Source organism: Miscanthus floridulus, chromosome 8, assembly GCF_019320115.1.
Source record: "Miscanthus floridulus cultivar M001 chromosome 8, ASM1932011v1, whole genome shotgun sequence".
Classification (NCBI taxonomy): domain Eukaryota; kingdom Viridiplantae; phylum Streptophyta; class Magnoliopsida; order Poales; family Poaceae; genus Miscanthus; species Miscanthus floridulus.
The window spans coordinates 38,638,380-38,664,001 of NC_089587.1; the positions used below are offsets into that span (position 1 = coordinate 38,638,380).

A 25,622-nucleotide genomic window follows, 5' to 3' on the forward strand; every position below is an offset into this window, starting at 1 on the left:
TTGCTCGTAAACGATCGTAAATTTCCAGCCAGGAACAGTGTTTTTCTCTCACACCAGACCAGCCAGCAGTAAATAATCCACGATCGTTTACGGCCTCCCGAACAGGCTGTAAACAGACTAAACGATCACCTATCTTTTAGCTATTTATTCAAGGCCATTTAAACAAACTAGCACCCTTCCCCAGACTATTTGAAGGGCGGGCCTGGTGCAAACGGTAGAGTCTTACCGCCTGTGACCGAAAGGTCCCGGGTTCGAGTCGCGGTCTCTTCGCATTGCACGGGCGAGAGTAAAGCTTGCCACTAACATCCTTCCCCAGACCCCGCCCAGTGCTGGAGCTCTCTGCACTGGGTACGCCCTTTTTTTTATTCAAGGCCATTTAAACAAACTAAATGGTGATTAAACATGATAAACAGCTGATTAAACGGACACGGCAAGCCACTATACACTATTTACAGGGCGTTAAACAGGCGAAACAGCCGTGTAGGTAAACAGTGATTCTGACAGAATAATAAGAACATGCTGGTGCAATTTTTATCTTCCTTGTTAGCAGCAATCACATTCAGCACCAAAGACACCAGTTCTTGCGATGTAGAACATATATATGTTACCTCTACTGTGTATATACACGCTGGCACACAAGCCTTCAACTATCTGCTGGGGGCACTTCAAGCATTAGGCATTTTCAGCTATATTTGCAATCGATTTTTGCGCTTGCCACCTGAATCTTTACAGTTAATGGTGACCACCAATCGATCTACAACTCAACTGTACACAGAGCTGCAGTCCTGAAATCAATGGGTGCATCAACAGGTGGATGCGTGGTGAGCACTCTCCATTTCTTCGTCACAGGGTTGTACACCTGAAACTCCATAGCTAGCTTCTTCTTCAGCTGCCTCCACGGACCAGAGGCTTCAACACGAACTTTTGCAGATCTGAGCACGTACAGTTCCCCGTTCATTGGTATGAAACCGCAAGATTCAGTGTTTGGGATCTTTCTTCTCGTGGTTGCCTCTTTCAGCCACCTGTTTGAAGCGAAGTCATACCTGAACACAGTCATGTAGAGAATACAAGTGACATGAGTCTTTAGCCAAAAAATGGCACAGATTTTTTACAAAGAGGATGGCCCGAATAACAGAATGAGGCTTGAATAATAAGTTAGTAACGCTTGTGAATTGCAAAACATGAACATGCACATTTCAGAAAGAGCAAAACAATTTAGATATTATAAGACAACAAAAAAGATGGTTTCAGTAAACAAGCCATTAGCTGCATGCAATTAAATCATCCCTATATGGAAGTATCAATTCATCTTAATGGAAGGTAAGAGAAATTTGTTGTAGACAATTCCAACCTCTTGAGTGAGCAACGCTGAAGTTAAAGGCCCAAACATAAATTCGGTTGACATGTGGTTACTCTTCCCCTATAAAATTAAGTCGTCTCCAAAGAAGGGATGCGAAGCCATCGACTGGCAATGACGAGGTGGCCAACTGCTAGGACCCTTACCATAGAAAATATTGTCACAACGATATAAGAGATAGTATCGGCCAAGTAAGAAGAAAGTCGCTCACATTCTATGATACGGCGTGAGCAGTGAGGAGAGCATAGAGGTGAGCGTAGGAGATGGGATTGACGCAAAGAATGCAGGGCAGCAGGGGATATCGAGGAACTGGTGGAGGGTCGCGGTCGATGTAGATGGCGGCAAAAGGATCCGACGCCACCGTCAAAGAGGAAACCCACGCCCCACACTGGAAGGTTTATTCTCTTCAATGATTACAATCCCAAACTAGCTTGACAAGGGTGCGGTCATGGATGGTCTCACCGAGATCACCGAGGGCATCAGCCATGCCCTTCATGCGGCGAGAACTCCCCGACGTCGAGGTCTCCTTGGACGAAGTTGCGGAACTTCGCGTCAAGGTGGAGGGCGCAGGTCTCCCTTATCCCGAGGAACTGCTCCTCGATGCCTAGCCAGGCAAAGCGTGCAGTGGTGCTGCCACACTCTTGGACGGTCTCCATGAGGTCTGGCGTGATGCTGTTGAAGAGCCAAGACAGGGCGACACAATCCATGCGACACCAAGCAGGGACGTGGAGGGCGACGGCATCGGAGAGCACATGATCCGAGAGCGCATAGCAACCGAACATGACGATGTAGCCACGCCACTTGTTGTAGTGGGGGACAGGAGATCAAGGGCGATGGGGACGAGTGCCTTGATGTTCTGGACTGCAGCCACCTAAGCATGGAGATGGGCGATCGTTGCAAGCTCGCATTCGGCGTCCTGGTACTGGTCCTCATGGTGATCCTCTAGTTCAGACGGCGAAGGTGCACGGCGTGCACGGGCGGCGGCAGCCTCTTGTTCGAGGCGTGCCGCAAGATCGCGCTCGACCTGGAGAGCGCATTCAGCCTCACACGCGCTCTAGGGCAGAGGGAGCGGCGGTGATCGCAGCGTCATCTTCGGCGGGGCGGGCCGCGGCTTCCTCCTTCTGAGCGTCTGCAGCAGCAGCAGCACGGGCAGCGTCTTCATCGCGCTTGAATGCAGCTTCCTGCCTTGAGGCGGAGCGGAGGTGGCTGTAAGCTCGGTGTCGGAGGAAGGCATGATGGAGGAGCGGAAGCAATATAGGTCAAAGGACCGAGAAGGTGATAGATACCATATTAGAGAAGGTATGCCACGCAAATTGTAGATATATATTGCATTGAGCCCGATGGGCTGATTATATACAGTGCATAGGACTAACACCCTACATTAGTAGACAATGTGGTACAAATCATATCTACATATATGCAGCGCTGGGTAGCTTGGGCGACAATAAAGAGGGCCCAGCCCAACTACAGCTACAAGGCCCAACGGGGCTGTACGGCTAATTCTAACATTAACAAACTTGCCTAACAATTATTCCTTAATTCCCTCCTGTTGTCACCATGTTGATCAGCATGCCGCCGGTGTGGCTCCCTCCCGGTATGAGGGCTGGGCTGCCGCCTAGAGCGTCAGCGATATTGCCGGCCCACGAACGAGGCTGCAACACTTCCCTCCTTCCCGACAAACAGCTTGTCCTCGAGTGGCCTCTGCTGCAGTACGACCCTCTGACTAGACCAAGTGTTGCCAATAGGCCACGGTTGAGAAGAGCACGTACAATCTTGGACAGGGCCCAAAGAAGCAAGGGCTCAGTTTGGACAAGGAAGCCGGAGTGATCCTAGCCGCCGTTCTGTGGTGGAGGGCTGGAGGCAAAATCTCCCGCAGCAAACTCCACCATGCGGCGCTTCTTGTCCTGCTCCTGGGCCGGCAGCAACCTGGCCCGTATCTCAGCAAGGAACTCATCGTGGACAGGAACGCGGCCGATCAACGACCAAGCACTGCAGGTACATGACAATGATGCGGTTGGTCACCTCCGACTGTCCGTCCGTCGGAGGATGGAAGGCTGAGTAGCAAGAGCTGGACCCCCACTAGCGTGAACAGCTGCTCCTAGAAGTTGGTGAAGACTGGGTCATGGTCACTCACAATCGAGCAAGGGATGTCGTGGAGCCGCATGTGTTGTCGAAGAAGGAACGGACAACAGAGCAGGCGGAGTAGGGGTGGCTCAAGGCGATCAACTGTGCCAGCATGGAGAAGCAGATCATGGAGAAGCAATCCATGACTGTGAGAATGACTGACTTGCCGCCCACCCAAGGAAACCCCTCGACAAAGTCCATAGCGATGTCGCTCCAGCAAAAGACCTACCGGATGGAGATGCACCGTCTTGATGCGTTGGCACACCGCACAGCCACGGATGACGTTGTGCGCTAGCCAATGGGCATGGGCATTGTGGAAGGAGGCACGCATGTGATGAAGTGTCTTCTGGGTCCGCTCATGGCCGACCTCATGGCATGGGCATCGTGCAGTAGCTGCGGCCATAGGGCAGAGTCAGGGACAAAGACAGCCCTGGAAGAGCAACAGACCATCGACCAGGGATAGCTGGTCGGCGCCGTGCCCATGGCCAACTACGTCTAGAGGTCTTAGGCCTGCGGACCCGACTAAAGTTTGGCCCACAGGGTGTCGAAGATGCTGAAGTGCGGCCCCGAAAGCGCACACACAGCCACGGTGTCCTCATCCCGGCGAGAGAGCATCAGGCGCCGTGTTCAACTTGCCTAGCCAATACTCAACCGAGAGGTCGTAGCCGAACAGCCCGATGACCCACTTGTGTTGCGGAATTGTCATGAGGCGCTGGTCAAGGATGAACTTGAGGCTCCAATGGTCCCCTCCAGACCATGAACTAACGGCCCCAGGTAAGGCCGCCAATGGCGAATGGCATTCACGAGGCTGATGAGCTCACGCTCATAGGCTGGCAGCTTGGAATGATGAGGGGCCACCACACCGCTGAAGAAGGCAACAACCCCATCACCCTAGTGCAGCACCACGCCAGACACATCATAGTCGACGACGAAGCGTCTGTCGAAGTCGGGCAGCTACAGGAGGGGCACCAACATCAGCTCCTGCTTGAGGGCCATGAAGGTCGTGTCGTCCTTCGCTGACCATGAGAAGGCCTCCGAGGAATGTCGTCAATGGGCCGGCCACACCACCTAGCCGTCGATGAACTTCTGGTAATACCCGATAAGACCCAGGAAACTGGGCAGGGCACGTGTTGTGCACGGCTGTGGCCAGGCCTCCACCGCAGCCACCTTCTCCGGATCCATGGTGATGCCCTCGGCCGAGATGATGTCGCCAAGGTACGTCACCGAGGGCTCGCCAAAGAAGCACTTGGCGAAGAGATGATGGCCACGCATCTGTTGCACCACAATCTTGACATGTGTGAGTGCTTAGCCCACGAGGAGCTATATACGAGGATATCATAAAAAAAAACAAGTACAAAACAACAGATGAAGGGCTTTAGGAGATCGTTCATCAAAGCTTGGAAGGTTGTCGGTGCGTTGGTGAGACCAAATGGAATCACGAGAAATTCGAAGTGGCAATGCGTGCGGAACGTCGTCTTGTCGATGTCATCAGGGTGCATGCACACCAGGTGGTAGCTGCTATGAAGTTCAATTTTGGTGAAGAACTGCACCCTCTTCAGTTCATCAAGTAGCTCGTCCACGATGGGGATAGGAAATTTATCCTTCACAGTTTTGTCGTTAATGGTGCAGTAGTCCATGCATAAACGCTAATTGTGATCATGCTTCTTGACGAGGAGCACCGGGGAGGAAAATGGTGATGCGGACTCCCAAGTGATCCCTTATGTGAGCATGTCCTCACATTGGCACTCAATCTACATACTTTTTGCTTGTTTTCACTAATTTCTCCACAGGTCTAAATATATTATAGTTGCTATGATCCTTAGATCATTGGGGGTTGGGGGATAACCATTGCCAGGAGGATGGCCGGTGAAGGGGGTGAGATTGAGAGAGGAGAGAGATTAGGAAATTGGTTTGTTATTGCTTGATTCATCCAAGGCTGATTACACGATATAAATAGGCCACTAACCACATGGAGATAATAATAATTCTCCTAATTTGTAGCCCCTGATTGCTAGCCTGGAGATAATAACAAATAGACCTACTTGACGTGACCTAGGGTTAAGTCTTTCACATCTCAGCTTACCTTTGTTATTTAAAATGTAAAATAAATTTGAACTGCAACTATGTTCACCTGCATCCCATGGAAGTGATGGATAAGTCTGGCTGGTCTGGTCTTTGTGGGGCTGCTAGCTGTTGCTGCCACAAGGACAGCATCTTAGAGGACAGCATCTTAGCATCTTAGACTAGTATGCTTGGCTGCTCGTCTGAAGCAGCCCTCTCCCCACGCAACAGCCCCCCGATAGCGCGTCATGTCCGCAGGGCAGTCTCAGCGCTCGGTCGCCTCGAGCACGCGGCGTCGGCAGGAGGCCGAACTTGCCGAGGCAGAGGAACGCGAGCGAGCAGCGGCAGAGACCGCTGCGGCGGCGGCAAGGGCGTCTAGGCTGGCAGCGGCGGAGCTGGCAGCAGCCAGAGCGGAGGCGGAAGCAGCGGCGGCGGCGGATGCAGCGCGTGCGGCGGCAGCAGAGGTCGAGGCCCTGCGCGGCAGCATCAGCAGCTCCGTTTCTGCTGACGACAGCGCCGACGCGGACCTCGAGCTGCTGGGGAGGGAGGCAGGACGAGCGCGGGCGTCGCAGTGGGCAGCCGTGCACGCCCACGAGCGCGGCGGCAGCCCAGACAGGCACGGACGGGCCGGCGGCGCTTCTGGAGGAGGCGCGCACGGCGGTGGCACTCCTGGAGGAGGCGCGCACGGCAACGGTGGCGGACGGGTCGATGGAGAGCGCAGCCTTCACAGGCAGCGTGGCTCTCTCTCCCTGGATCGGTACCGTGGTTACCACGGGCTCCAGGCTGTTGTCAGGGACTTCGGCCCCGGCAGTGGGTGGCCTACCCTCACTAAGACCAACTACGTCGAGTGGGCTGCAGTGATGAGGGTAAAGCTCCAGGTGCGGCACATGTGGGAGGCAGTCCGATACGGCGACGCCGACTACGACCTAGATCGACGGGCGCTGGATGCCCTCATCGCTGCAGTCCCGCCCGAGATGCAGTTCTCGCTTACCACCAAGCGGACTGCCAAGGAGGCTTGGGACGTCATCGCTACGGCACGCATCGGCATCGACCGCACCCGCAAGTCCACGCTGCAGGCACTTCGCAAGGAGTGGGAGAACCTGGCCTTCAAGCCAGGTGAGGACATTGATGACTTTGCTCTCCGTCTCAACACTCTGTTGCAGAAGATGGTGCAGTTCGGCGATGACACCTACGGCGAGGAGAGAGCTGTCGAAAAGCTCTTCCGCTGCGTCCCCGAGAAGTACAAGCAGATGGCTCGCTCGATTGAGTCCCTGCTGGATCTCTTCACGATGTCGATCGAGGAGGCGATAGGTCGTCTCAAGGTCGTTGACAGCGATGAGCCAGTCTCTCTCGGGGCCCATCACCACTGGCGGGAAGCTCCTTCTCACTTGGGAGCAGTGGGATGCCTGCCAAGGTGACCGGAAGGGGGAACCTTCTTCCGCGACTGGCAGCCGCAAGCGTGGCAAGCCGCGCAGAGACGCCCAGGCCGGGGCGCGAGGATGTGCCGAGGGTGATGCCCGCAGAGGCGCCCAGGGCGGCGCCACCGGCAAGCGCAAGCCGGCACGAGACGACGCCTGCCACAACTGCGGCCAGCTTGGCCATTGGGCCAAGGACTGTCGACAGCCACGACGCGGCCAGGCCAACGTCACACAGGCGGAGGAGGCTGCTGCGGAGGCGGAGTGCGGCCGCAAGCTACGCGTGCTGCGCACCGACAACGGCGGCGAATTCACGACGGTTGAATTCGCGTCGTACAGCGCTGATAAGGGCATTCAGCGCCACTACTCCGCGCCGTACAGCCCGCAGCAGAACGGCGTCGTCGAGCGGCGCAACCAGACGGTTGTGGGGATGGCTCGGGCCCTTCTCAAGCAGAGGGGGATGCCGGCTGTCTTCTAGGGAGAGGCGGTGGTGTCGGCTGTCTACATCCTCAACCGCTCGCCTACCAAGGCGCTCGACGGCAGGACGTCGTACGAGGCTTGGCATGGGCGCAAGCCGGCGGTCTCCCACTTGCGGGTGTTCGGCTGCCTCGCGTTCGCCAAGGAACTTGGCCACATCAGCAAGCTCGACGACAGGAGCACTCCGGGAGTGTTCATCGGCTACGCGGAGGGCTCGAAGGCCTACCGCATCCTCGACCCAAAGACACAGCGTGTGCGCACGACGCGCGACGTTGTGTTCAACGAAGGGCGAGGATGGGCGTGGGACAAGGCGGTGGACTACGGCTCGGCTCCGACGTACGATGACTTCACTGTCGAGTACGTCCACTTCGAGGGAGCTGGGGGAGTAGGCAGCTCTTCTTCGGCGAGCGCATCTACCCCAGTCCCCGAGCCTCCACCGACCCCGGCACCTGTTACTCCGACAGCACCATGCTCTCCAGCCAGGACCTCGGCTGCGATGAGTTCTTCGCCGGCTCCACCACAGCCGGCACCGCCACGCACTCCAACACCGACAGGCACCTCTTCGGGCACGTCTACTCCAACACCAGCTCGTGTCGAGCACAGCCCGGTTGAGCTCGCTACTCCGCTCTCTCACGACGAGGAGCGCATCGACGCGTACCACGACGGCGAGCTGTTGCGGTACCGTACGATGGAGAACCTTCTCGGCGACCAGCCGGTGCCGGGACTGATGCCTCACGACCTGGAGGCGCAGTTGCACCTTGCGTGTGACGACGGCGAGCCTCAGTCGTTTGCAGAGGCCGAGAGACGCGGCATGGCGCGCCGCGATGCAATTGGAGATGGATGCGGTTGAGAAGAACCGCACCTAGGAGCTTGCTGACCTTCCTCGTGGTCACCGCGCGATCACCCTTAAGTGGGTGTACAAGTTGAAGAGGGAAGAAGCCGGCGCCATCGTCAAGCACAAGGCTCGCTTTGTGGCACGAGGTTTCGTGCAGCAAGAGGGGGTCGACTTCGAAGACACCTTTGCTCCCGTGGCACGGATGGAGTCCGTGCGACTCCTTGCGCTAGCTGCCCAAGAGGGTTGGCGTGTTCATCACATGGACGTCAAGTCGGCGTTCCTTAACGGCGACTTGAAGAAGGAGGTCTACGTGCACCAGCCGCCGGGATTTGCGATCCCCGGCAAGGAGGGCAAGGTGCTCCGCCTGCGCAAGGCCCTCTATGGCTTGCGGCAGGCACCGAGGGCGTGGAATGCCAAGTTGGATTCCACGCTAAAGGGGATGGGCTTCGAGCAAAGCCCGCACGAGGCGGCCATCTACCGACGGGGCAGTGGAGGAAATGCTCTGCTGGTGGGTGTATACGTCGACAACTTGGTGATCACCGGCACCAAGGATGCGGAGGTGGCGGCATTCAAGGAAGAGATGAAGGCGACCTTCCAGATGAGTGACCTGGAGCCTCTCCTTCTACCTGGGAATCGATGTGCACCAGGATGACTCTGGGATCACGCTTCGACAGACCACCTACGCCAAGTGCGTCGTTGAGCTAGCTGGGCTCACCGACTACAACCCAGCTCTCACTCCGATGGAGAGGCTGAAGCTGAGTCGCGACAGCACGACGGAGAAGGTGGACGCTACGCAGTACCGGCGTCTTGTGGGGAGCCTTCGCTACCTCGCCCACACACAGCCGAACTTGGCATTCTCCGTCGGCTACGATAGTCGGTTCATGCAGCGACCGACGACAGAGCACCAACAGGCTGTGAAGAGAATCATCCGCTACGTTGCGGGGACTCTCGATCACGGCCTCTACTACCCTAGGTGCCCTGGGGCGGCACACTTCGTCGGGTACAACGACAGCGACCACGCCGGCGACATCGACACCAGCAAGAGCACGAGCGGGATCCTCTTCTTCCTCGGCAAGTGCCTCGTTAGCTGGCAGTCGGTCAAGCAGCAGGTGGTGGCCCTGTCCAGCTGCGAGGCCAAGTACATAGCGGCCTCCACCGCTTCGACTCAGGCACTCTGGCTCACTCGACTGCTTGGTGATCTCCTCAGCAGAGACACTAGAGCGGTGGAGCTCAGGGTGGACAGCAACTCCGCTCTGGCCCTGGCAAAGAACCCTGTTTTCCATGAACGCAGCAAGCACATCCGGGTGAGGTACCACTTCATCCGAGGCTGTTTGGAGGAAGGGAGCATCAAGGCGAGCTACATCAACACCAAGGACCAGCTTGCGGACCTGCTCACCAAGCCCCTTGGGAGGATCAAGTTCCTTGAGCTCTGCTCGAGGACCGGGATGGTTCAACTTTCCCACAAGACGACGCACAAGACTTAGGGGGAGAATGATGGATAAGTCTGGCTGGTCTGGTCTTTGTGGGGCTGCTGGCTGTTGCTGCCACAAGGACAGCATCTTAGAGGACAGCATCTTAGCATCTTAGACTAGCATCTTGGCATATTCTTGGCTGGCTAGCAGCCTATAAATATGTATCCCCAACCCCTCATGTTGGCATGGCATTTGTGTGAGAAATAAACCAGAAAATTGCCCCAACTCCTAGTGTCATCCTCTCTCGATGAGAGTAAGAATTCTGCTATTACCAAGAGTAAGAATTCAGCGACTAACAGGAAGGAGCCCAACCGCTAGCTTCATGTGGAATGAAGAGTGGAGGATGTACCAGCCCACTAGTACGCTGGACCTGCTCAGCACCAAGGTGAGTGCCAGAACAAATGAGATGGCCATCGCCATCGGTGCTTGATGTTGGGTTGTGCTGGTCATACGCCGCACCGGGAGACCGCATACCCATATCTCTACTTCAGCTGGAGCCGCAGGACGTATAGGCGAGCCCGAGTGGTTGAACGTGCAAGCTGCGATTTGCTGCAGCGACGGGCTGAGCAGCATGCGCGGTCATCCACACCATCTGCCGAACAAGGAAGCCTCGCCCTGCTGCTTGCAGGCGCACCGCTGCCCACTCCTCCGATGATGGCCACATGATGGCCCTGGAGATAATAGCCAGACGCTGTTCCCCACAGAGAGACTGCACCCGCCGGCGTGCCAGCAGCGACGTGCTGCTGCCTGTAGGCGTATTGCCACCAGGCGTTCACGTGCAGCCTTCGCCTCGAGCAGCGCCATTAAACGATCCAACGTTGTGGACATATTATGGAGCCCCTCAACAAGGGCCCGTAAGGCATTGTTGGCAGCAGAAGCCATGGGAATGGATCGAAACCAAAGCAAGCTGATCCCAGATGCTAGGATCCTTAGATCATTGGGCGTTGGGGGACAACCATTGCTAGGAGGATGGACAGTGAAGGGGGTGAGATTGAGAAGGAGAGAGATTAGGAAATTGGTTTGTTATTGCTTGATTCATCATCCAAGGCTGATTACACGATATAAATAGGCCACTGACCACTTGAGATAATAATTCTCCTAATTTGTAGCCCCTGATTGCTAGCCTGGCTACTAATGCCCCTGATTGCTAGCCTAGCCACATGACACCTGGCCACTAATGCCCCTGATTGCTAGCCTAGCCACATGACAATGGTGATGCCGAATAATTTTTGCTTGTTTTCACTAATTTCTCCACAGGTTTACATATATTTTTGGTACTTCAGTATGAATTAAAACAGTAAAAAACTGATTAGCTAATATCTTGACACAGCAGCTGCCTATTGTCCGCCGTTTGATAGAGCAGATAGAACACAGTGTGGCTGGTAACTTTGTTTATTGCAATCTGGTTTTCAGATCCTTGCCTATTACATGCACTGAGTCACACTAGAGCGATTTTGTTTGAACCTAAGGCCCATATGTGTCCATTCCGTTACCAGCAGGCAGCAGCTCCTTGTTTGTTGCACCTAGGCACTAAGATATGACAATGTTTCACACTTTCAACCTACAAGGCTACTACTTAAGTGGCATCATGAGAACCTTGTATTAGGCTATAATAATGTAATTCACCAATCAGTTTTGTTATATATTCTAGCATCGGGGTTACTGGAGTTTCCGAGCCCTGTAGTATCTACATACAAGTACGTATGTAAAAGATCTTAGTTGGTTTCTTTCCAATCCACTGATGTATTAACCTTAACGTATATAGGTCAATCCAACCTATCTGATCAAGTGTATGTATTAACCTAATCAAATCTTGTTGAGCCCACATACCCTAATTGATAACAAAACTAATGTGTCCTTTTAATCAGCACCACCTTGCCTAATTGATAACATTAACGCTAAAAGTGTTGCCCCTATTCTCCATCACGTCACCACATTAAAAGCATGCATTGCACATGCAAGTTTTTTAGTCCACAGATTCTAAAATGGTAGCATGAACTGAAAGTGTGCAATTAGAATATTAGTTAGCATACAATATTTTATTTTCACTGACAAAACAAGGACGTACAGAAGTACAGTTCTGATTCATGTCAAAGTCATTGGCTTACTACATGCTCACTGGAGCACATACTGTCACTACTGGTGGCTGTAGTTATGCACCAAAATCTTCTGCATTCGAAGGGTACATTCATGCCCTGTGTTATAAATTTAAAATACCATGACCAGAACCTCATCTAAACATCCTCACCGTGGTAGGGCAACCAGGTATGAAATCCCCTAGGCTCCTGCCAAACCACATAACCTCATCTCAGAGGCCAACAACAAAATGTTCACTATAGGAGAGACTCCATCAAAGACACAACGATGACAGTGATTTCATATAGGCCAAGCTCCAATGATGATGATAGAGTTGGGGCCTTGCCAGGCTTACCCATCCACCACATCATTAGCTCTAGGACACCAATCATCAAAGGACCTCTGAATTAACTACCATGTTTAAGGTAAACAAATTGCATTTGACCACTTAAAAACTTAAAAGCATACAGTTGTTATGAATGTCGGCTTATGCTGATGTAAACTGAAACATAGTAATCAAAGATGATTTAGTGACTCTTCCAGGATTTTCATGATTTGAGTTGGACATTGGTAGATTTAATTATGGCATCATCACTCTTCTCCCAAAAGTTAAGGAGGCTAATAAAATTCAACAGACCTATTTGTCTGTTAAATGTGATATATAAGATTTTCACCAAGACTTTGATGTTAAGGCAAGATAAGGGTCATGGGCACTGGGCAGAATCATAAACAAGAGCCAATCTGGTTTGTGGAAGGATAGGAATATTATGGATGGTGTCATGGCTCTTCATGAGATTTTGCATGACACTAGAATTAAGAAGGATGGGCTGGTTCTAAAGTTTGAAAAAGCCTATGACAAACTCAATTGGGAATTCTTTTTTGAATGTCTTAGGCAGAGGGGCTTTTGTACAAAATGGTGTGAGTGGATTAAATTGGTGATGGTCTCGCAGCTACTTCAAATCTGGCAAGGGAGTCAGACAAGGAGATCCTTTGTCTCCCTTTCTGTTCAACATTGTTGCAGACTCCTTAGCTAAAATGATTAATCTTGCCCAAAGGAATAATTTGATCAAAGGCCTAGCGCCTGAATATATTGATAAAGGGGTGTCCATTCTACGGTATGCAGATGACACCATTCTTTGTTTACAAGATGACAGGATCAAGCTTCAAACCTTAAACTCCTCTTGTATGTCAGGCTTAAAATCAACTTCTCTAAGAGTGAGGTGATCATGGTGAGTCAAGATGACATTAAAAGTATGGAGTTTTCCAATATGCTCAATTGTTGTATTGGAAAATGGCCGATTAAGTACCCAGGGGTCCCTATATCTAGCTCTAGACTTCATGTGACTGACTGGTTTCCTATTGAGGAAAAGGTTCAAAAGGCTGGCTGGATGGAAAGGAAGTACTCTGAGTCTTGGGGGTAGATTGGTACTTATTAACTCTTGCTTGAGTAATCTGCCTGTATATGCTATGTCAATGTATTTGTTGCCTTTGTCAACGATAAGATGGACACTGTCAGAAAAAAAAGGTTTTTCTGGCAGGGGAAGTCTGGTCCAGGATCACTAAACCCAAAGAAGGGGTTTAGGGATCAAGGAGCTTAGAAGGATGAATGTTAACCTACTTTACAAATGGTGGTGGAAAGTTGAAAATGGTACTGGGATTTGGTGGAAAATTGTGCACAAGTACTTGAAGAAGGGGGGGCATAACACATCTTAAGAAGAGCAACAAGCATTCCCCTGTGTGGAATGATTTGTTGAAAATTAGACATATCTACTCAGTGGCGGACCCAGGATTTGAACCTAGGGTATGCCTAACAAAAATATCTCGCAATCAATATGGTGTATAATCTAAGAGACTAAGATATAATCTAAACTTAGCGGATACCAAGCACAATCGAGCACCAGTCGACACGAGCTATAGTCTGGGGACTAAAATACTTAAGAATGTTAGACTTTTAATTTAGACTTTCTAAATCTAACTAGTGATAATATTTTTGGCTAAAATCTAGAGTAGTCCACGGACTACCTTAAATCAGGCTGGGTCCGCCCATGAGTTGTTCAAAAAGGCGACGCCTTAGGCGCGCCTAGGCGCGACTAGTCGCTAGTCGATGGGTTCCCGCCTGGCCTATGGGGGTAGGCGGACATCCAGGCGCAAGGAGGTAGGTCGCCGGTGGGGGAGGTCGCAGCGGGAGGTCGCCGGTGGGGGAGGAGCTGAGAGCGGCGGTGGGCGCGGGCGCGGGCGTGGGCGTGTGCGGGCGGCAGCAGGCGGGGGGCTCCTACCTGGCCTAGGGGGTAGGCGGACCCTTAGGCGGCGCTAGCTCGTCGGCAGCGCCGGTGGGGGAGGAGGAGCTTCTGGCGGAGGTCGCCGGTAGAGGAGGAGCTGCGGGGCGGGGGCGGGCGCGTGCGCGGGCGGGGGCGGGCACGCACTAGAGGAGAGAGAGATGCCGGAGAGGGAGAGGAATCGAAGGCGGCGGCTGATGCGGGCTACCGAACAGAGGAAGCGGCGTCGAGCAGAGGATGCGGGAGACCGAACAGAAGGATAAGGTTGGAGACCTGGTGATAGGATTTCGGATCCTACCGGCGATTGGTCGGAGGTTGTAAGGGTGAGAGATCGGGGAATCGAGGCTTAAACCGCGATGGAGCACGGTGGGGCGCCGTGATCTCGCGAAGGGAGAGGGTGGCGGCGCTACAGTACCGGCGCTCCAGTGCCGCGGTACTGTTCACGGAAGAGAGAAGGCGGCTAGGGTTTCTCCCGGCTCCCTGAGGAAGCCGGAAACAATAATTGTTTCTGCTTACCAAATTAGTCCCTGATCACAAGTATTTATCTCGTCCATTGAAATATGAAAATAATCCCCTGATTCTATAGAAATTATCTAGACTTAGCCACTAATACCCTTTCGCCGGCCATAATGCATGCCGGTCATAACATCTCTCCCCGCCTGCGCAAACAGCTCGTCCTCGAGCTGAAAGTCGGGGAAGTGAACACGGAAATCCTCCAAGGGCTCCCAAGTAGCGTCGTCGTTCGGAAGCCCACGCCACTGGATCAACACATGCCAGACTCCACGGCGCTGCTGCGCCCGTAACGCCCGAGCCGGCTCCGGAGACAGCCGGCCATCGACGGTCGGCGGCAGCGCGCCTGGCAGTGCTGGCGGCTCCCCCCGATGGCGCTTTAGGAGGCTCACATGAAAGACATTGTGGAGCCGGGCACCCTCAGGAAGCTCCAGGCGGTACGCAACAGCGCCCACGCGTTCCAGGACCCGGAACGGCCCGGCGTAACGCGGCCCGAGCTTGTGCTTGGCGCGGGGGTCCAGCGACTGCGTAGTGCGGTGAAGTAGGCGCAGCCAGACCCAATCGTCGACGGCGAACTCGATATCGCGGTGGCCAGCGTCGTAGTACCGCTTGGCGAGCTGCTGGGCCTGTAGTAGACGTTGACGAACCTCCGCGATAATCTCATCGCGGCCACGGAGGAGGGCGTCAGCAACCTCCGTGCGCGCCGTCCCCGGCTGGTACGGCACCATGGGCGGTGGCGGGCGGCCGTAGACGACCTCGAACAGCGACGCGCGAAGGGCGGTGTGGAAGGAAGTATTATAACAATACTCCGCCCACGAGAGCCAGTCCACCCATGCGCGAGGACGATCACCTATAACACAGCGCAAGTACATAGCAATCACTTTGTTAACCACCAAGGACTGGCCGTCGGTCTGTGGGTGGAACGCCGTACTGAGGCGCAACTTGACGCCCGCCATCCGGAAGAGATCACGCCAGACATGCCCGGTAAACACCGGATCCCGATCACTGACGATGGATGTGGGAAACCCGTGCAACCGGACGATGCCGTCGAAGAATGCCCGAGCGACGGAGGTGGCCGTATATGGGTGGCCCAGCGCAATGAAATGCGCATACTTCGAGAAGCGATCCACCACCGTCAAGATGACCGACTTGCCGCCCACCTTGGGGAGGCCCTCGATGAAATCCATGGAGACGTCCGCCCACACTTGGGACGGCACCTCCAAGGGCTGCAGCAGCCCGACAGGCCGTAGAGACTCCGTCTTGTTGCGCTGGCACACCTCACAGGACCGCACCCAGTCTTGCACCAGGGTGCGATCGCCGGGAACGAAGAAGTCGGAGCGAAGGTGGTGGAGAGTCTTCTGGACGCCCTCGTGGCCAGCGGAGTGGGCCAGCGAGAGCACCCGGTGGCGCAGATCGCCGTGGTCGGGCACGAAGACGTGGCGCCCGTGGAGAAGCAGCCCGGCGTCCGAGTGCCAGGGCGCCTGCAGCTCGCCGGCCGCCAACTGCTGTTGCAGCAGCTGCGCATCAGCCGCCGTCACCGTCGCGCGGCAGATGTCATCGATGAAGGCGAAGGAGGGGCCCGAGATGGCGCATGCACTGGCGCCCCCTTCCCCGCCCGAGTCGGCCACTGACTCGGTGTCGCGGAGGGACAGGGCGTTAGCCACCGTGTTCAGCCGGCCAGGGCGGTATTCGACGGTGAAGTCGAACCCAAACAGCTTGCTGATCCATTGGTGCTGGGGTACCGTCGACAGGCGCTGGTCCAACAAAAACTTCAAACTGTAATGGTCAGTGCGGATGAGAAAATGACGACCCCAGAGGTACGGCCGCCAGTGGCGCACCGCTTGCACCAAACCAATCAATTCGCGCTCATACGCCGCCAGCTTCAAGTGACGAGCCGCGAAGGGACGGCTGAAGAAAGCGAGGGGGCCGGCGCCCTGATGCAGGACGGCACCAAACCCCACGCCCGAAGCGTCGCAGTCCACCATGAACAACTGGTCGAAATCCGGCATTTGGAGGACCGGTCCGGTAGTGAGGGCGCGCTTGAGCGCCTGGAACGCCTCCGCCGCCTCAGCGTCCCACACAAACGCGTCTCGCCGCAAGAGACGCGTAAGCGGGGCAGCGATGAGGCCGAAGTCCCGGATGAATTTCCGGTAGTAGCCGGCGAGCCCCAGGAACCCCCGGAGGGCCCGGGCGCCACGCGGAGGGGGCCACGCCGCGACGGCAGCCACCTTGTCGGCGTCCATAGCGACGCCCGCAGCAGAGATGACGTGGCCAAGGTAGGCCACCGACGTTGCGCCGAAGGAGCACTTCGAGCGCTTGAGGTGCAGGCGGTGAGCACGCAGCGCGTTGAGGACGATGGCGATGTGCTGCAGATGATCCGCCCACGATGAGCTGTAGATCAGAATGTCGTCAAAGAAGACGAGCACAAACCTTCGCAGGAGCGGTCGGAGCACGTCATTCATGAGGGCCTGGAATGTCGCCGGAGCATTGGAGAGGCCAAAGGGCATCACCAGGAACTCGTAGTGCCCGTGGTGGGTGCGGAACGCCGTCTTGGCGATGTCGTCCGGGTGCATGCGCACCTGGTGGTAGCCCGAGCGCAGATCGAGCTTAGTGAAGAATTGAGCCCCATGGAGCTCGTCAAGCAGCTCGTCCACGACCGGGATCGGGAACTTGTCCTTGGACGTCTTGGCGTTGAGGGCGCGATAGTCGATGCAGAAACGCCACGAATTGTCCGCCTTGCGGACCAGCAGCACCGGGGCTGAAAACGGCGACGTGCTGGGCCGAATAATCCCCTGAGCCAGCATATCGCGACACTGGCGCTCCAGCTCATCCTTCTGGAGGTGCGGGTACCGGTACGGGCGCACTGCCACAGGCGTCGTCCCCGGAAGGAGATGGATGCGGTGGTCGTATGAGCGGGGAGGCGGAAGGCCCTGAGGCTCGGGAAGATGGCGGCATGCTGCTGTAGGAGGCGGTCCAGCAGGGGCTGCTCGGAGACAGCCGCCGCTGCCGCAGTGGGCGCCTGCGACGCCGCGTCGGTGGCGCCACCCTCACCGCGCCAGACGATGCGCCTGCCCTGGCGCCAGAACGATAGCGTCATCGCGTCGAAGTCCCACAGGAGAGGACCCAAGGTCTTCAGGAAGGCGACGCCGAGGATGAAGTCGAAGCACCCCAAGTCGAGGCCGACGCACGTGATGGCGAAGGACTCGGACACGACGACGAGGGGTACGTTGCGCGCGATGCCCACACACGGAAGTCGATCTCCGTTGGCGACGGTTACGCGGAGCTGAGCACCCCCCGAGGCACAAAGACCCAGGCGGCGCATGGTGGCACTCTGAAGGTAGTTGTGGGTGGAGCCGGTGTCAAGAAGCGCTAGCAAGCGCACGCCCTTGATGGAGACCGGCAGCAGCATAGTGTTTTCCGTGCGGATGCCGGCCACCGCATGGAGGGACACCACCAAGGCGTTGGCTGCTGCAGGTTCGGCGGCCCGTTCCTCCTCCGCCGGATGAGGCTCATCAGCCGCCGCGTCGGCTGCCAGGAGGTCGTCGTCAATGTAATCATCAGCCTCCAAGTAGAAGAGCCGCGGGCACACATGGCCACGGACGTAGGGTTCGTCACAGTTGAAGCAAAGGCCCTGCCGGCGACGTTCAGCCATCTCCGCCGGGGAGAGACGACGGAAAGGGCAAGCGCCAGCCGCGGGCGCCTGCTGGGTGTTGGGCGCGGCCTGCGCGGCAGCCCCGGCCTGGCCGTGGCCTCCTCCAGGGGCGCGCGGCGGTGGCAGCAGCGCCTGCCGCTGCTGCGGCCATGGTCCCCGGAAGGGGGCCGGAGGAGCGACCGCCGCGGCGCGACGTTCAAATGCCCGGGCGAGGTACATAGCCGTCTGGAGATTCTGCGGATCGCGGAGCTCGACATCCACCTTGATGTGCTCGGGGAGACCACCCACGAACAGCTCCGCCTTCTGAGGTCCGGAGATGTTCCGAGAGTGGCAGAGTACCGCGTTGAAGCGCTGCGAGTACTCCTGAACCGTCGACAGGAAGGGCAGCCGCGCCAGCTCGGAGATACAAGTATTCCGCACGGCCGGCCCGAACTGGAGGTTGCACAAGGACCTGAAGCGATCCCACGGCGGCATGCCCTCATCTTGTTCCAGGGCGTAATACCACGTCTGTGCTGCGCCCTTAAGGTGGTAGGACGCGAGCCACGTCCGGTCGGACGCCAAGGTGCGCTGCCCGCGAAAAAACTGCTCACACTGATTGAGCCAGTTCAGCGGGTCCTCAGAGCCGTCATATGTGGCGAACTCCAGCTTGTAGAACTTCGGCGGTAGCCGGTCGGAGACGGCGTCGGCACCGGCAGCGGCCGCAGCTGCCGCTGCTGCGTCGGCCGAGGCAGACACTCCAGCGTCGGTTGCTGCCAGGGACGCCTCCGGGATGAGAGTGCCGTCCATGCCGCCGTAGAGGACGCCGGAGACCGACGGGGCGGCGTGGAACGCCGGCGCAGCTGTGCTGGCCGAGTATGGAAGGGACGGCTGCGGCGACGTGGACGTATAGATCGGGGCCGACGTGGCCATCGCCCACGTCGGGATCGGGGACGGCGAGCGAGGGAATTGGATTTGGTGGATGGGAACAGATGACGGGCGGGGTGGGGGTGGTGGGACGACGGCGGCGGCATGCCATACGGGTACGTGATCGCGAGGGTGGGTGTTGGCGCGGCCATGGACGGGGGTGGCGGCGGCATAGGGAAAAGGTGCGAAAGCGGCGGCTGTGGTGGTGACCGCTGGGCGTGGAGCAGGTCCTGGAGGACGCCCCGCACCTCCTCCATGGAGGCCTGCATGGCCGCCATGTTATGGCTCAGCCCGGCCATGGCCACCGAGGTCTGTTCCTGGGACAGGAGAACGACGGGGGCGCTCGCGCCCGCTGAGTGGGCGACGATCGCCCCAGAGGTCATGGGGACAGCGAGCGAGGTGGAGGGCGGCGGCGATGATGGGCGCGGCGGCGCGGACAGCGGAGGAAGCGAGGCCGAGGGCTGGGGACCTGACATCTCTGATACCAGGTTGATAGGATTTCGGATCCTACCGGCCATTGGTCGGAGGTTGTAAGGGTGAGATCGGGAATCGAGGCTTAAACCGCGATGGAGCACGGCGGGGCGCCGTGATCTCGCGAAGGGAGAGGGTGGCGGCGCTACAGTACCGGCGCTCCAGTGCCGCGGTACTGTTCACGGGAGAGAGAAGGCGGCTAGGGTTTCTCCCGGCTCCCTGAGGAAGCCAGAAACAATAATTGTTTCTGCTTACCAAATTAGTCCCTGATCACAAGTATTTATCTCGTCCATTGAAATATGAAAATAACCCCCTGATTCTATAGAAATTATCTAGACTTAGCCACTAATACCCTTTCGCCGGCCATAATGCATGCCGGTCATAACACCTGGAGTGGGAGATGGGCTGGACTGTTGCCATTTGGGCCTTTCTATCTCTCTAAGCCAGCCTTTCAATCTATCTAAACCCACTATTTCAGCTGTTTATTTTTTCTTTTAGAAGATAATATATGTATATTAGTATATATACAAAACGCCTAGAAAAACGCCTTAAAACGCCTAGGCTCGCTTAAGTTCGCCTAGGCTCTAGGCTATGGGTCATCGCCTAGAAGTCGCCTAGCGCCTAGCTGAACTTTGGCCCATGTATCTACTTAAGGGGCAGGACTATGGTCATGGGTAATGGAAAAGCCACCAGTTTTTGGCATGATAAATGGTGTGGCCAGGTTACCTTAGCAGATAAGTTCCCTCAACTTTATATTATAAGTGAAGAGCGGGACTGCTCAGTTGAAACAATGAAGCAGAAAAATTGGCGCCTCACCTTCAGGAGGTTGTTACATGAGGATTTGGCAAAATCAATTAAGATTGCAGGATATTGTCCATAGATGTAATGTCAACATTGAGAAGGACAGGGCTAGTTGGGAATGGGAGAAGTCTCTCTGTGAAGTCGACATACAAACAGCTTTGCAAGAATACATAGCTGCAAGAAAATTTGGAAATCCAAAATTCCCCTAAAGGTCAAGGCCTTCATGTGGTTGGTCTTTCAAGATGCTATCCTCACTAAAGACAATTTGAGTAAACGGCTAAACGCAAATGGAAAGGCAATGTTCCTGTGCCTTTTGCACAGAGAAAGAAAGTGTGCAGGCATAGCTTCTTTGAGTGTATGACAGCCAAATATATATGGAGTCTAATGGCGTATGCTTTTGGGTCCAACCGCAGACCGGGTAATTTTGATCAATATTGGATTTGGATTGGTAACAGTTTACCTCAGGGTAAACAGGTGTATGCCATGGGGCTGGCAGCTATTTGCTAACCAGAAACGTTCTGTGTTTCGATAACAAGAGAATTAAATCTCCTACTGAGATTGTTTGTATGATTTGCTCTTTCATCATTTACTGGGCAGGTCTGTTAAAGGAAGATCTGGAGAAGCAGGTAATCCAAGGGGTGGAAGCTGTGAAGACGATTGCCTTATTCTTCCACCACAAGGACATGGAGATGCAATCTCAAGATGATCGCCAGTTGGTTCCTTATGTTAGTTGTGAGGGTATCAGCTGTATGTGGCCTGCGTGCTGTTTGGGCAGGAGCCCTGTACTGCGGGCGGTTTTTTGGTACTCGCTGCGCTTTCATTTCTAGTTCGTGGTGGTAGCTTTTGTTCATGAGGTTGATCCCTTGGTGATCATTTTCATGGACGTGTTGCCTTGTCCACGTTTTCGTTTAACCACTGAAATCTGTAATTCCGTTACGTTTGTAATGAAATTCGGTTTCGAACCTTGTGGGAAAAAAATATAAACTGAAACATAGATAACTACATCAACAACACCTTCATAAAAAATCTTTGTATCTAGGTCGTGGTTGATCTTTTTGTATAAGGTGATTTTTTTTATTCTCTTTTTGCAACCCTCTTATTTGTCTATCTCACTTTTAAAGTTTTGTCTGATGGTTCCACGGTAGTGGCTAAGTTTAACATGGCCTCTTTGCTCCCCCCCCCCCCCCCCCCCCAAACCCCAACCAACCAACTTATCAAAATACTAAAGGACACTTGGATCCAACCACAACTAGGCCCCCAATCTATAATCATTTTTGGATATGTACTAAGAACCAGGAGGAAAAATCTGCAGTGATGACCTTATTACGATGAGCTATATGCAGATTGTTACACAGATCAATGCGCCAATTACCCAGTGTGCTTACACTATACCAACAATAACCGAACAACAACAACAAAGCCTTTAAGTCCCAAACAAGTTGGGGTAGGCTAGAGTTGAAACCCAGCAGAAGCAATCAAGGTTCAAGCACGTGAATAGCTGTTTTCCAAGCACTCCTATCTAAGGCTAAGTCTTTGGGTATATTCCATCCTTTCAAGTCTCCTTTTATTGCCTCTACCCAAGTCAACTTCGGTCTTCACCAACAATAACCGAACAATGTAACAAATATCTGAACAGATATGGAGTGCTCTTAACACAAATACAACATGCTTACTCCATACCTGTAATACCCGCATAACAGATATTTGAACAGACATGGAGATATCTGTAAACTGAAGTGAATGTCTGTGTACACAGTACTCAGTCCAAAGGATGAAATGGTTATTCATTTCGATGGCCTCCAAAGAAGCAAATAAGTTGTCAGACTTATGTTAGTTATATAATCACATGTAAGTTACTCCTGTAAGCAAGAGTCTTAAGTGGTGGCCTGGTAGGTTCTCAAGGGAACTTATACCTCTACACTTTATTGACCACAGAAAAGGCTTTATGACATGCTATTGCTACTATGAAATTCCTGAATCCTGGCACAATCTCATTGTGTGGCTGGCACTAAAACAAACTCAGCCTACGAAGAAGACCTTCTCATGCAGGTCGAGAAAACCCCCAAACCCCTGCCCCACCCATACACAAGGGCACCATAGCCTATAGGATAATGACCACGACCGGGGCCGGACCATAGACCTGTGCTTTGGCGTGTGACAGACGAGGGGATTTTTTTAACCCCAGCCTAAAAATTTGCTCCCACGGGGAGTCTAACCAAGGACCAGAGGAGTGCTACTCAAGCCACCTAACCAACGCAGCTAAAGGCCCTTTCACATGTGGCTGGCACTTGACAAGGTAAACTGCCCGAGTTAATGAAACTCAGATCTTGTATTTTAAGTTCATTATTTACTAGGACTGTCACCTTCTCTAGACAAATGTAGAAACTTGTGCATGAAAAAAGAGCCATATAAACAACTTTACTGCAATATTATGAACCAAAGAAAATGTAAAACCACCAAAAATATTGTGAGTAATCCAAATTAGATAAGAACTAGTACACATTGACTTCTGATCATCAAATTTAGTAGGTTTAAATATCCGTAATATGTAACTGCTCTGTTCATAATTTCAGAAAAAAAGAAAAAGAGATGATAGTACGTTCTGTAGTTTTAACTATTTTGCCATTGCAAATAGTTGACAATTTCAAGGTGAGAAGATATAAAGCATCGATAAATTGGTCATACCAGAATGGTCTTTCTTGACAAGCGGAATGGTGACAACAAACTATGAAATCCCACATCAGCTTTCTACACACTAATAGAACCACCAGACAATGAAAATCCAGAAATCAAACAGAGTTCGCTTCACATGTTCCTCCAATGAACGCTCATAATTCTCGTTTGCATTAATAGGGAGTGTAACAAAACAGAGATGTAATGATTCTCCATGAGATATCCCCCGCAATACAACACGGTTGCATCAGAGAATAAGAACCAGCATAACAATAACAACAATCTCAGAACACAACAGGAAGAAACACAAAGGTATCATTATCATTTTTTTCGTCAATTTATAGTTTGTCAAACAAAAGGTAGGGCATCCTCAAAACGATCAGATACTGAGCATAATGGAAGACTACGCCTCGGTGGTGGAAATTAGAGCCAAGCAAAGCAACAAGCTGCTCCCTGCCAGTCCTCAAGCCCCCCACACATCCACTAGATTAGATTAATTTGGACACTTTGATTATTAGACAATCAAATAGAAAAGAAAGGTAAACAATCAAACAGATGGTTCAGCCTCTTCAGTAACGAACATGTGAAATTTATAGTGTGTTTGGTTTGAGGAGCCACTCCATCCTACATGAGGTGATGCATCATGAGTCCATTCCTCAAATTTGGTGGGATGACTCCATTCCTCATACTAGTACTAATTATTATCTTGTGAGGAATGAGGTGATGATGCATAATTCATTCCACAAACCAAACAAAAAAGTGAAGAATGAGTAGATGATGGACTAACTCATTCCTCAAACCAAACACCCTATTAGTAACTAAACTGGAGCATGACAACCACAGAAGAAAAGTCTACACTATGCAAGTAGAAGTAAAAATGGAAGGTAGATTACTTAGCAATCACTCAAATACAAAAAATTACATCAAATTAACTACTAAGTTGAAGCAAATAAAATAAACAGGAACGTGTGTACAAAGAATTATAAGCAAGGAAAGCAAAAGACAATTCCACTGACCTGAAGACATCATTGCCGTCTAGCATGAACACCTCAGTAATTCTTCCATCATCTGCAGATAAAGAAGCAATGGGGCCAAGACGCCTCCTCTCCCCTTCCTCCCACATGTCTCCAATCACCCTCCACTTACCACTCCATAGTCCAAGCACCACCGCATCCCGGCAGTACACGTCATTTGGCACCACGCCTCCCAACGTGGTGTACCCGTCATAGCCGCCCATCACCCAGAACTCATCCTCACCACCGTCCCCTGCTCCGCGTGCCAAGAACCCCACGCACCCAGCCCGATCACGAGGCATCGAAGGCACCAAGGTGCCACGACTGCGCGGTGGCATCATACCACTCGGTGCTGCCGGTGCGGCTGCCGTTGGAGGGGAACATGGGGTGTCGGGACCCGCCACCGGCGACAAGGAGCCCGCCAGCACTGGGCGTGTGGGCACACGCGAAACTCCCCCGCGGGAGCTGCATGTCGGGAAGGCGTTCCCAGCAATGTCGAGAGTTGGCAAGGTCGAGCCGGTAGACCGCGGCCGAGGCGGAGGGTTGCCCCAAAGGGTAGCTGCGGGCGTCGAAGCAAGACCCGCCGAGGACGTAGAGGTGGCGGCCAACGGCGAGGGCGGCAAAGTTAGCAAGCCCGTAGAGCTGCGGCGAGCAGGGGAGCGGCGGGAGGGGCCACCAGGCGGTGGGCGCGGCGGGGTCGAGCAGGATCGGGGAGGAGAGTGAGGGGTCGGTGGGGAAGAGGCAGAGAAGGTGGCGGCGCGGGAGGCGGAGGCTACGGCGGAGCGGGAGGAGCGTGGCCGCGGAGAGGAGAAAGCACCACGCGCGCGAGGTGGCGCGGAGGCGGGACTGGTCGGGGAAGGTGAGCAGGCAAAGGATGACAGTTGCAACGTCGTCCGGGAGCCCCGGGATTAGCGACGCCGCCGCTAAGACCGAGCTCGTACGCAGGGCTAGGGTTCCGGCGATGCGGCCGGAGTCAGAGGAGGACGACGAGGCCATTTCGTTCCCCTCGTGGCCTCGTCGCAGGATTGACTCCAAATCTCGAATTTTTTTGAAAAAAAAAGTCTAGATAACCCTGAACTGTTGGGCGTCCGGTTTTGCAGACATGGCGGTCCAATGTGGCGGTCGTTGCCCCAGCTGTCAGGTGCCCCTCAACTGAAATATGCCTCCCTCGCCTCCCTTTCCGTCTCTCTCTCCCTCTTCGCCCGCGCAGACCCAAACGTCATCGCACCGGTGGGATTAGGGTTGCCGCCGAGACTAGGGGGTCGTCGGAGGGGCGGTGGAGGTGGATCAGTAGTGGCTTGGGCTCTTGCCATGGCAGAATCAAGCAGCTGCTCGTCTTAGGGATTAGCTTCAACCGGCCATGGTGGCGGCACTGACGTCGAGGTTAGAGGCTCGTGGGTGCCGTACAGCATTTCCCTCTCGCTTATCTCCCCCAGTTTATTGCGAATGCCAAATGAAGGCGCCAAGGTGGATTTCTTTGGACTAGAGAAAATCCTGGGCGTAGAT

General features: G+C 54.0%; 1 pseudogene; it reads right to left on the reverse strand.

The window, feature by feature from the left end:
• Nucleotides 1–413: 413 nt before the first annotated feature.
• Nucleotides 414–25,147, reverse strand: LOC136471685 (F-box/kelch-repeat protein OR23-like; annotated as a pseudogene).
• Between the last annotated feature and the right edge of the window lie 475 nt (nucleotides 25,148–25,622).